Raw genomic sequence first — 13,714 nt, 5'->3', positions numbered from 1 at the left:
GGTCCGAAACCTTTCCAGGCCACAAGATACTGCAAACTACCTCTATACCGTCTAGAGTTAAGGATGCGAGAAATTTCATATTCCCCGTCCTCCACCACCGGAGGAACAGAGGCAGAGGCGTCACCATCCGACACAACAGCTTTTTTTAACAGAGAGACATGAAATACCGGATTAATTCTCCAGGAGGTAGGAACCTCCAACCTAACAGCAGATTGGTTGACAACCTGAAGCACCTTAAAGGGCCCTACAAACTTGGGACCCAATTTCTTAGAAGGAATCCTCAACCGCAGATTCCTAGAGGACAACCAAACCATGTCACCAACAGCGAACAAAACCTCCTGTCGTTTCCTATCAAAGTAGTCTTTAGATTTTCTGTTGGCCTCCTGAAGATTACCACGCACATCCGTCCAAACTCTCTCCAAATCACCGGAAAAATTCTCCTCCTCAGGCACGGCAGATCCCAACTTGGAGAACGACCCAAACGACGGATGTCTCCCAGAACAACAAAAAGAAGGCGAACAACCAGCAGAAGAAGATGTATGATTGTTCAGAGCAAATTCAGCAAGTGGCAGAAACTCAGACCACCCCTCTTGATTGTCTGCCACAAAACAACGCAAGAACTGCTCAACATCCTGGTTTTTCCTTTCTGTCTGGCCATTAGATTCAGGATGATATTCGGACGAGAACGACAAATGAACTCCCAACCTGTCACAAAAGGCACGCCAAAAACGAGCCACGAACTGAGGACCCCTATCAGAAACAATGTCAGTAGGAACGCCATGAAGTCTGACAATTTCCTTGACAAAGGCCTTAGCGAGAGTTTTAGCGCAGGGCAGTTTGACGAAGGGAACCAAGTGACACATCTTGCTAAAACGGTCCACAACCACCCAGATGACAGTAAAACCCTCAGAGGGGGGAAGGTCAGTTATAAAGTCCATAGCCAAATGTGTCCAAGGAGCACTGGGAACCTCCAAAGGACAAAGCAACCCCGCAGCAGGAGTATGTGAGGACTTAGATCTAGCACATATAGTACATTGACGCACCCACTTAATGACTTCCTTCTGCCATCCAGGCCACCAAAAACTGCGACCCACCAGTCTCTTGGTCTCAGAGATTCCGGGATGACCTGCCAACCGAGATTCGTGACACTCAACAAACAAATCTCTCCTAAAGGTCGCAGACACAAACAACCTCCCATGAGGAGTGTTAGATGGGGCATTCTCCTGTGTTTTAAGAATCTCATCTTCCAAAACGGAGTCCAAAGCAGCTATCACAACACCTTCTTGTAAAATGTTCTCCTCTTTCTCAGCACCGACTATGGGAGAAAAACTGCGAGACAAGGCATCCGCCTTAACATTCTTAGTACCAGGGATGTAAGTAACGGAGAAATTAAACCGCAAGAAAAACAGTGCCCACCTAGCCTGACGGGCATTCAGGCGCTTGGCAGCATCAAGATAAATCAGATTTTTATGATCCGTAAGAACCTGAACGGGAAATTCCGCACCTTCCAAGAAGTGGCGCCAGTGTTCAAATGCGAGTTTAATAGCCAATAATTCCCGATTACCAATATCGTAATTCAGTTCAGTCTCCGAAAATTTTTTTGAAAAAAAGGCACAGGGATGTAATCCATCCCCATTATCCTGAGACAATACTGCGTCAACCCCCACAGAGGAAGCATCAACCTCAACCAAAAACGGCTTAGTCACATCAGGCTGCATAAGGATGGGAGCAGAGGTGAACCTCTCTTTGAGATACACAAAAGCTTCAATGGCCTCAGAAGACCACTGAACCGCATCAGCACCTTTCCTGGTGAGATCGGTCAGAGGTTTGACAATACTAGAAAAATTTTTTATGAATTTTCTGTAATAATTGGCGAAACCTAAAAACCTCTGTATCGATTTCAAACCAATAGGCCTAGGCCATTCCTGTACAGCTTGAACTTTAACCGGGTCCATCTCAAAACCTTCGCTGGAGATAATGTAACCCAAAAAACTAATTCTCTGTACAGCGAACTCACATTTCTCCAGCTTAGCAAAAAGCGAATTGTCCATTAACAACTGTAATACCTCACGTACGCTCCGCCAATGAGACTCCAGATCCGGCGAATAAATCAAAATGTCATCCAAATACACAACCACATTTTTGCCGATCAAAGGTCTAAGGATGTCATTAATAAGATTCTGAAAAAATGCAGGAGCATTAGTAAGACCAAAAGGCATAACCAGATTCTCAAAATGACCCACAGGAGTGTTAAAAGCAGTCTTCCATTAGTCACCCTCCTTCATGCGCAACAGATTGTATGCCCCCTTAAGGTCAATTTTAGAGAACCACTTGGCCCCCATTAACTGGTTAAACAGATCAGGAATCAATGGCAGTGGGTAAGGATTGCGTACAGTAATTTTGTTAATCTCACGAAAATCCAGACAAGGACGTAAACCGCCGTCCTTTTTTTTTACAAAAAAAAATCCAACCGCCACAGGAGACTTAGAGGGCCTAATGTGACCGGCGGCCAAACTTGTCTGTATGTATTCCTCCAAAGCTTTCCTCTCAGGAATAGTAAGGTTAAATAAACGACTTTTAGGAAGAGTCGCTCCAGGGACAAATTCAATAGAACAATCATAGTCTCTATGGGGAGGCAAAACCTGCGATTCCTTCTCAGAAAAAACTCTCCAAAAATCCTGAATAGGAACAGGCAATTCTCCCCTATCCAAAGCTGCAATACGCCCGTTACAACACTTGTCATAACATTTATGGCTCCAGGATTTAATTTCACTGGTAGACCAATCCAGTACAGGATTGTGAAATTTTAACCAGGGCAATCCCAATATTACTGGAGAAGGCAAGTTATTCAAAACTACCAAATCCAATTTCTCATGGTGAACACCATTAATAGTGAGAGGAAATTCACAGACCTTGAGAGTAATATTCTTCAAAGGGGAACCATCCACAGAAACCACAGCAATAGGGGATGATAAAGGTTCGGGTTTTAAATTGAGTCTTTCCAAGAATCCCCCATCAATTACATTCAGAGTAGACCCACAATCAACAAACACCCGAAATTCCATTAATTTTTCCTGAGCAATCGTGGAAGCAGCTAAAAATACACCCTTGGAATTTAAACAGGCAATACGGGCATGACTGACCATTTTTTTTTCTTTCTTCATACGAAGCTCACAGCCTTTAATCAAATGACCAGATTTTCCGCAATAGAAACACAAGCCTTCAGAAAATCTGCGATCTTTTTCTTGAGAGCGAGGTGCCACCGATCCAATCTCCATCGGTTCAACACTGTTAGTACACACATTCTCATAACCAGAAACTGACATAGCAGAGGATTTGCTCTCATTAACCCTTGCACGCAGTCTCCTATCCACCCGTATAGCTAATTGCATAGCCTGTTGCAAATCTTCAGGTGTAGGATAAGCAATTAGCAGGTCTTTAACCCTTTCATTGAGCCCAGCAAGAAATAGACTTTTCAGAGCAGAATCGTTCCACCCTGTTTGAGTAGACCAACGACGGAAATGAGTACAATATTTTTCCACATTACCTGATCCCTGTTTCAAACGTCTCAACTCAGTCTCAGCTGATGCGACACGGTCAGGATCATCATATAATAGCCCCAAAGCAGAAAAAAAACTATCCACTGATCTGAAGCATGTATCACTAGGTTGCAAAGAAAAGGCCCACTCCTGAGGCTCTTTGCGCAAAAGTGACATTATGAACCCTATGCACTGGGATTCATCCCCAGAGGACTTGGGTCTCAAACGAAAATACAATAAGCAAGCATTTTTAAATGAAAAAAATTCTCGGTGTTCACCAAAAAATAAATCCGGCAAACATACCTTAGGCTCCAAGAAATGTGCTCCAGGACAGTTACTCACGTGCTGACGGAGCTCGGCCACCTCCAGAGAGAGTCCCTGCAGGCGATGAGCCAAATCCTGAACCGACACCATGATGGAACAGAAAAATCTTTCCTTAGAGAATTTGCAGGCTGGACTTACTGTTATGTTCTGCTACCAGAGCTAAGGAAAGAGAGGAGATCTGTCCCTACGATAGAACTCAGCTTTATCCCTACGATGTAACAGGGGACCTGATCCTGCGATCAGACCTGCTAAAGTCCTAAGCTAGTCTGTACGGAGACCTATAGATGTGGGGAAGGAATCCCTACAAGTACTAAGGACTGGGAGGAAAATGGAACACCTCCTAACAGAAATAGTAGCAGACAGACAAACAAACAAAATATATAGAACACTGAGGTCCGTAGACCAAGCAAACTAACAGAGTTAGATACAGAGCACAGGCTAGCTAGAAAGTAGTTATACAATGAAGTCCAGCAAAGCCAGAAGGGCGGAGCAGGATTAAATAGGCCAACAAGGTCATGTGACCAGCAAAGGAAAAAACCTAAGAGCAAGGTTCTAACATCAACATCCTGATTCTTCCTTTCTGTCTGGCCATTAGACTCAGGATGATATCCGGATGAAAACGACAAATGAACTCCCAACCTGTCACAAAAAACACGCCAAAAACGAGCCATGAACTGAGATCCCCTGTCCGAAACAATGTCAGTAGGAACGCCATGAAGTCTGACAATTTCCTTGACAAAGGCCTTAGCGAGTGTCTTAGCGCAGGGCAGTTTGATGAAGGGAACCAAGTGACACATCTTGCTAAAACGGTCCACGACCACCAAGACGACCGTGAAACCCTCAGAGGGGGGAAGGTCAGTAATAAAGTACATAGCCAGATGTGTCCAAGGTGCACTAGGAACCTCCAGAGGGCAAAGCAACCCCGCTGCAGGAGTATGTGAAGACTTAGATCTAGCACACACCGTACATTGACGCACCCACTTAATGACTTCCTTCTGCCATCCAGGCCACCAAAAACTGCGACCCACAAGTCTCTTGGTCTCAGAAATTCCTGGATGACCTGCCAACCGAGACACATGACACTCGACAAACAAATCTCTCCTAAAGGTCCTAGGCACAAACAACCTCCCATGGGGAGTGTTAGATGGGGCATTCTCCTATGCTTTAAGAATCTTATCTTCCAAAACGGAGTCCAAAGCAGCAATCACAACACCTTCTTGTAAAATGCTCTCCTCCTCCTCAGCACCGACCATGGGAGAAAATCTGCGAGACAAAGCATCAGCTTTAATATTCTTGGTACCCGGGATGTAAGTAACAGAAAAATTAAACCGCGAGAAAAAAGGTGCCCACCTAGCCTGACGGGCATTCAAGCGCTTGGCAGCATCAAGATAGATCAGATTTTTATGATCAGTGAAAACCTGAATGGGAAATTCAGCACCTTCCAAGAGATGACGCCAGTGTTCAAATGCGAGTTTAATAGCCAGCAATTCCCGATTACCAATATCGTAATTAAGTTCAGTCTCAGAAAAATTTTTTGAAAAAAAAGCACAGGGATGTACTCCATCCTTTTTTTTCTGAGACAACATCGCACCGACCCCTACCGAAGAAGCATCAACCTCAACCAAAAACGGCTTAGTCACATCAGGCTGCATAAGGATGGGAGCAGAGCTGAACCTCTCCTTTAGAAACACAAAAGCTTCAATGGCCTCAGTAGTCCACTGAACCGTAATAGCACCTTTCCTGGTGAGATCGGTCTGTGGTTTGAGAATAATAGAAAATTTTTTAATGAATTTTCTGTAATAATTGGCGAAACCCAAAAACCTCTGTATCGATTTCAAACCAATAGGCCTAGACCATTCCTGCACAGCTTGAACTTTCACCGGGTCCATCTCAAAGCCCTCGCTGGAGATAATGTAGCCCAAAAAACTAATTCTCTGCACAGCGAACTCACATTTCTCCAGCTTAGCAAAAAGCGAATTGTCAATTAATAACTGTAATACCTCACGTACGCTCCGCCAATGAGACTCCAGATCCGGTGAATAAATCAAAATGTCATCCAAATACACAACCACATTTTTGCCGATCAAAGGTCTAAGGATGTCATTAATAAGATTCTGAAAAAATTCTGGAGCATTGGTAAGACCAAAAGGCATAACCAGATTCTCAAAATAACCCACAGGAGTGTTAAAAGCAGTCTTCCATTCATCACCCTCCTTCATGCGCAACAAATTGTATGCCCCCCCGGAGATCAATTTTAGAGAACCACTTGGCCCCCACTAACTGGTTAAACAAATCAGGAATCAATGGCAGTGGGTAAGGATTGCGTACAGTAATTTTATTAATCTCACGAAAATCCAGACAAGAACGTAAACCGCCGTCCTTTTTTTTACCAAAAAAAAATCCAACAGCCACAGGAGACTTGGAAGGCCTAATGTGACTGGCAGCCAAGCTTGTCTGTATGTGTTCGTCCAAAGCCTTTCTCTCAGGAATAGTAAGATTAAATAAACGACTTTTAGGAAGAGTCGCTCCAGGGACAAATTCAATGGTACAATCATAGTCTCTATGGGGAGGCAAAATTTGTGACTCCTCTTTAGAAAAAACTCTCCAAAAATCCTGAATAGGTACAGGTAATTCCCCTTTTTCCACCGCAGCAATATGTCCGTTACAACACTTGTCATAACACTTAGGACTCTAGGACTTAATTTCATTGGTAGACCAATCCAGTACAGGAATGTGCAGTTTTAACCAGGGCAACCTCAAAACTACTGGAGAAGGCAAATTATTTAATACTACCAAATCCAAATTCACTTGGTGAACACCATTAATAGTGAGGGGAAATTCACAGACCTTGTGAGTAACACTCTTCAAGGGAGAGACATCGACAGAAACCACAGCAATAGGGGATGACAAAGGTTTGGGTTTTAATTTAAGTTTTTCCAAAAATCCCCCATCAATCACATTCAGAGTAGAACCACAATCCACAAATACCCAAAATTCAATTAATTCTTACTGAGCAGCAGTAGTAGCAGAAAGAAATACACCCTTAGTATTTAAACAGGCTATACGGGCGTAACTGACCTTTTTTTTTTCTTTGTTTATACGAAGCACACAGTTCTTAATAAAATGGTCAGATTTCCCGCAATAAAAGCACAAACCTTCAGAAGACCTGCGGTCTTTTTCCTGAGAGCGGGGTGCCATCGCCCCAATCTCCATCGGCTCTCCAATGTCAGTACAGACCCTCTCAAGACTAAGAGCTGACATATCGGAGGATTTACTCTCATTAACCCTTGCACGCAGTCTCCTGTCCACCCGTATAGCTAATTGCATTGCCTCCTGCAAGTTTCCAGGTGTGGGATAAGCAATCAGCAAATCCTTAACCCTTTCACCTAGCCCCACAAGAAACAAACTTTTCAAAGCTGAATAGTTCCACCCCACCTGGGCAGACCACCGAAGGAAGTGAGAACAATATTTTTCCACATTACCTGATCCCTGTCTCAAACATCTCAATTCAGTCTCAGCTGATGAGACACGATCAGGATCATCATACAACAAACCCAAAGCAGAAAAAAAACTATCCACTGATCTAAAGCATGGATCACTAGGTTGGAGAGAAAAGGCCCATCTCTGAGGTTCTTTGCGCAAAAGTGACATTATGAACCCTATGTGCTGTGATTCATCACCAGAGGATCTGGGTCTCAAACGAAAATACAATAAACAAGCATTTTTAAAGGAAAAAAATTCTTGTTGATCACCAAAAAATAAATCAGGCAAACGTACCTTTGGCTCCACAAAATGTGCTCCAGAACGGCTACTCATGTGTTGTTGGAGCTCGGCCACCTCCAGAGAGAGTCCCTGCAGGCGTTGAGCCAAATCCTGAACCGACACCATGATGGAAACTGGAAGTCTTTCCTTAGAGATATTTTTGGGCTGGAGTTACTGTTATGATCTGCTACAAGCACTAAGGAAAGAAAGGAGATCTGTCCCTACAATAGAACTAAGCTAGATCCCTACGATGTAACGGGGAACCTGATTCTGCGATCAGACTCGCTAAAGTCCTCGGCTAGTATGTACGAAGACCTATAGATGCAAGGAAGTGATCCCTACAAGAACTAGGGACTGGGATAAAGTTGGACACCTCCTAGCAGAAATTGTAGCAGTAAAAGAAAAACACACAACATAGAACATAAAGGTCCGAAGACCTAGCTAAACTGACTGAGAAAGGTAACTAAGCACCAGGCTAGCTTAAGAGTAGAAATTACAATGAAGTCCAGCAAGACCAGGAGGGCAGAGCAGGACTAAATAGGCAAAAAAGGTCATGTGACCAGCAAGATAGAAAAAAACCTAACAGGAGAGTTATAACAGCTACAAGCCGAAATATTTTTTCAGAGCTAGATGCAGATAAAAATTATTTTGAATTTGCAACCTGGTGGAGGTTAGTATAGATGGACTAATAGAACAAGTCCCACACACTGCTACAAGCCCAAGCCCAAATATTTTTTCAGAGCTAGATGCAGATAAAAATTATTTTGAATTTGCAACCTGGCGAAGGTAAGTATAGATGGACTAATAGAACAAGTCCCACACACTGCTACAAGCTGAAATATTTTTTCAGAGCTAGATGCAGATAAAAATTATTTTGAATTTGCAACCTGGTGGAGGTTAGTATAGATGGACTAATAGAACAAGTCCCACACACTGCTACAAGCCGAAATAGTTTTTCAGAGCTAGATGCAGAAAAAAATTATATTGAAATTGCAACCTGGTGGAGGTCAGTATAGATCGACCAATAGAACAAGTCCCACACACTGCTACAAGCCCAAGCCCATATATTTTTTCTGAGCTAGATGTAGATAAAAATAATTTTGAATTTGCAACCTGGTGGAGGTTAGTATAGATGGACTAATAGAATGATGCTATGCCCAAAAGGTTTTACTTCACTAGGTGCAGTAAAAAAATTTGTATTCTATACACAGGTGGTGTAGCTTGCAACACAGATAGTCTACTCCACTGACTAACACACACTGCAAGAGGCCAAAAAGGATTTGCTTTGCTAGATTTAGCCAAATGCTGTGAAAAAAACTTGCACTGCACTGGCACAGACCTGCCAGGCAAAAAGTGATAGGAACTGATGTAACCTAGCCCTCAAAAGGACTGCAATTACAATTAGTCTTTACTCCCAACTAGTGTTGAGCGATAACTTCCGATATCGGGAAATATCGGATCGGATTGGATCGGACCGATACCCAAAAAGTATCGGATATCACCGATTCCGATACCGGAAACCAATGCAAGTCAATGGGACAGAAATATCGGAATGAAAATAAACCCTTTCTTTCCTTGTAGGTTAATTCTACATGAAGGAAACAACTAAGAATAATGTAGAATGTATTGGGGGAGGTGGGGGAGACAATAAAGGCATAGAGGTTTAGCCCAATCAAATGGAATAGCAGGAATTCATATTTTTATTAAGACGTTCTGAGTTAAGGAAATATTGACTATGTTAAGTATTTTTATATTTTGTCAGATATTTATGTTTCACTACTTCCATGCTCTTCACCTTCTTTTTTACTTCTCCCACACTTTCTCCTTCATCATCCTCAGCATCAGCATCTTTTTCATCAACTTCTTCTTCACCTTCTTCATCTTCTTCTTCTTCACCTTCTTCGTATTATTCTTTTTTTTTACATTCTTCATATTCTTCTTATTCAACTATTATTCTTCTTCATTTTCTACTTCTTCATATTCTTCTTCTTCATCATATTCTTATTTGTGACAGGCATTCCTGTAGTTGCTATCTATAAAAGTTTGAACATTACACCTTTCGTTCTGCCCGTCACAAAAGATTTACAACAGGATTTGTCCGCGTTCAGTTTGGCCTGCAGCAGCAGGTCTTTTCCAGGGGCACCACGAGGAGGAACGGATTCACCCCCATACACTGCTTAGTCATCTTCTGCTTATAATTTAGATATTATCTTTTGCTCTGATTTTTAGTCTTATGCTTAATGTTCTTCCGCTTTTGTTTCTGCAGCTTCTTGTACTTCTGCTTCTTGGTTTTCTGTCTCTTGTTCTTCTGTATCTTGGTGGTTGTCTTCTCTTCTTTGTCCTCTTGGTCAACTTCTTCAGGGTCATCTTCTTGGTCTTCTTCGGGGTGGTCTTCAGGGTCGTCGTCTTCGGGGTCCTCGTCTTATTTGGGGTGGTCTTCAGGGTCCTCGTCTTCAGGGTCATTGTCTTCGGGGTCCTCGTCTTCTTAGGGTTGGTCTTCAGGGTCCTCGTCTTCAGGGTCCTCGTCAGGGAGATCCAGAGTGATTACCAAGAACCATTTCAAAAAGCTTGAACTTGGAAATGTAGCAGAAGGTACAAGAAGGCTGAGGAACTTCCGAGGACCATCTGACAGTACTGGAACCTGGATGGGTAGCAGAAGGTACAAGAGCCAATGGAACTACCGAGGAACAGCTGATGGTACTGGAACTCGGTTACTAAGCAGGAGGTACCTGTGCCAGAAAGCACTACCAAGGACCAACAGACGTTGGTGGAACTTGGATACCGAGAAGGAGGCACCTAAGCCAAAGGCACTGCCAAGAACCAGCTGACGGTACTGGAACCCGGATGTGTAGCAGAAGGTACCCATGTAAAAAAAAGTTTCAAGGCCGTGAGCCGGCCTCAGTTACCAAAACCCACAGTCCTACAGGGGGTGCTTGTCATATTGGCACTATGGAACCAGCCTTCATTGCCAGATCCCGCAGCCCACATAGGAATCACCTAAACTGCAGGCACCATAGAGTCGGCTAACCCGACCGCAACACGACAGGACAACGCATTGGAGGCAAATTGACGTTGACACTACCCGGAAACAGCTGGCGTGCTGGAATCAGGCTGGGCAGGAGGGAGTACCCATGCCAAAGACACTGCCGAGAACCAGCTGACGGTACTGGAACCCGGATGGGTAGCAGAAGGTACAAGAGCCAATGGAACTACAGAAGACCAGCTGACGGTACTGGAACTCGGTTACTAAGCAGGAGGTACCTGTGCCAGAAAGCACTACCAAGGACCAGCAGACATTGGTGGAACTTGGATACCGAGAAGGAGGCACCTAAGCCAAAGGCACTGCCGAGAACCAGCTGACGGTACTGGAACCTGGATGGGCAGCAGAAGGTACCCATGTAAAAAAAAGTTTCAAGGCCGAGAGCCGGCCGCAGTTACCAAAACCCACAGTCCTACAGGGGGTGCTTGTCATATTGGCACTATGGAACCAGCCTTCATTGCCAGATCCCGCAGCCCACATAGGAGTCACCTAAACTGCAGGCACCATAGAGTCGGCTAACCCGACCGCAACACGACACGACAACGCATTGGAGGCAAAGTGACGTTGACACTACCCGGAAACAGCTGGCGTGCTGGAACCAGGCTGGGCAGGAGGGAATAGCCGAGCCAAAGACACTGCTGGGAAACAGCTGGCAGTGCTGGAACCCAGGGTAAATACTAAAAACAGAGTGGAGCCAGAGGCGTAATTGGAGCAACTTTAAAATCTGTAGTAGTGTGAATGTGGACAGAGCAGGAGAAATTGCCGGACACACAGCTGGGGATCAGCTGACGTTACTGAACCCCAATAACACTGGAGCAAGCGTTGACTGTGCAGACGGCACTTCTGAGCAGCAACTAGCGGTATTGGAGCCCAGGGTAAACACTAAAAACAGAGGAGCCAGAGGTGTAATTGGAGCAAGTTTTAAATCAGTAGTACAGTGGATGTGGACAAAGCAGGAGAATTTGCCGGACACACAGCTGGGGATCAGCTGACGTTACTGAACACCAATAACACTGGAGCAAGAGTTGACTGTGCAGATGGCACTTCTGAGCAGCAACTAGCAGTATTGGAGCCCAGGGTAAATACTAAAAACAGAGGAGCCAGAGGTGTAATTGGAGCAAGTTTTAAATCAGTAGTACAGTGGATGTGGACAAAGCAGGATAATTTGCCGGACACACAGCTGGGGATCAGCTGACGTTACTGAACCCCAATAACACGGCAGCAAGTGTTGACTGTGCAGACGGCTCTTCTGAGCGCCAACTGGCGGTGTTGGAGCTCAGGGATAATACTGAAAACAGAGGAGCCAGAGGTGTAATTGGAGCAACTTTAAAATCTGTAGTAGTGTGAATGTGGACAGAGAAGGAGAAATTGCGGTCCGCACAGCAGGGGAACAGCTGACATTACTGAACCCAAATAACACGGCAGCAAGTGTTGACTGTGCAGACGGCACTTCCGAGTGCCAACTGGCGGTGTTGGAGCTCAGAGATAATACTGAAAACAGAGGAGCCAGAGGTGTAATTGGAGTTACATTAAAATCTGTAGTAGTGAGAATGTGGACAGAGGAGGAGAAATTGCCGTCCGCACAGCAGGGGAACAGCTGACATTAATGAACCCCAATAACACGGCAGCAAGTGTTGACTGTGCAGACGGCACTTCCGAGCACCAACTGGCGGTGTTGGAGCTCAGAGATAATACTGAAAACAGAGGAGCCAGAGTTGTAATTGGAGCAACTTTAAAATCTGTAGTAGTGTGTATGAGGATAGAGCAGGAGAAATTGCCATCCGCACAGCAGGGGAACAGCTGACGTTACTGAACCCCAATAACACGGCACCAAGTGATGACTGTGCAGACGGCGCTTCCGAGCGCCAACTGGCAGTATTGGAGCTCAGGGATAATACTGAAAACAGAGGAGCCAGAGGTGTAATTGGATCATCTTTAAAATCTGTAGTAGTGTGAATGAGGACAGAGCAGTAGAAATTGCCGTCAGCACAGCAGGGGAACAGCTGACGTTACTGAACCCCAATAACACGGCAGCAAGTGTTGACTGTGCAGACAGCACTTCCGAGCGCCAACTGGCGGTGTTGGAGCTCAGGGATAATACTTAAAACAGAGGAGCCAGAGGTGTAATTGGAGCAACTTTAAAATCTGTAGTAGTGAGAATGTGGACAGAGCAGGAGAAATTGCCATCCGCACAGCAGGGGAACAGCTGACGTTACTGAACCCCAATAACACGGCAGCAAGTGTTGACTGTGCAGACGGCACTTCCGAGCGCGAACTGGCGGTGTTGGAGCTCAGGGATAATACTGATAACAGAGGAGCCAGAGGTGTAATTGGAGCAACTTTAAAATCTGTAGTAGTGAGAATGTGGACAGAGCAGGAAAAATTGCCGTCCGCACAGCAGGGGAACAGCTGACATTACTGAACCCCAATAACACGGCAGCAAGTGTTGACTGTGCAGACGGCACTTCCGAGCGCCAACTGGCGGTGTTGGAGCTCAGGGATAATACTGAAAACAGAGGAGCCAGAGGTGTAATTGGACCAACTTTAAAATCTGTAGTAGTGAGAATGTGGACAGAGCAGGAGAAATTGCAGTCCGCACAGCAGGGGAACAGCTGACATTAATGAACCCCAATAACACGGCAGCAAATGTTGACTGTGCAGACGGCACTTCTGAGCGCCAACTGGCAGTGTTGGAGCTCAGGGATAATACTGAAAAAAGAGGAGCCAGAGGTGTAATTGGAGCAACTTTAAAATCTGTAGTAGTGTGAATGAGGACAGAGCAGGAGAAATTGCCGTCCGCACAGCAGGTGAACAGCTGACGTTACTGAACCCCAATAACACGGCAGCAAGTGTTGTCTGTGCAGACGGCACTTCCGAGTGCCAACTGGCGGTGTTGGAGCTCAGGGATAATACTGAAAACAGAGGAGCCAGAGGTGTAATTGGAGCAACTTCAAAATCTGTAGTAGTGAGAATGTGGACAGAGCGGAGAAATTGCCGTCCGCACAGCAGGGGAACAGCTGACGTTACTGAACCCCAATAACACTGGAGC

Source organism: Phyllobates terribilis, unplaced genomic scaffold (assembly GCF_046119375.1).
Source record: "Phyllobates terribilis strain yellow unplaced genomic scaffold, ASM4611937v1 Scaffold_3__8_contigs__length_932513732, whole genome shotgun sequence".
In the NCBI taxonomy this organism is placed as follows: Eukaryota; Metazoa; Chordata; class Amphibia; order Anura; family Dendrobatidae; genus Phyllobates; species Phyllobates terribilis.
Note: the sequence above shows the minus strand (reverse complement) of the source record.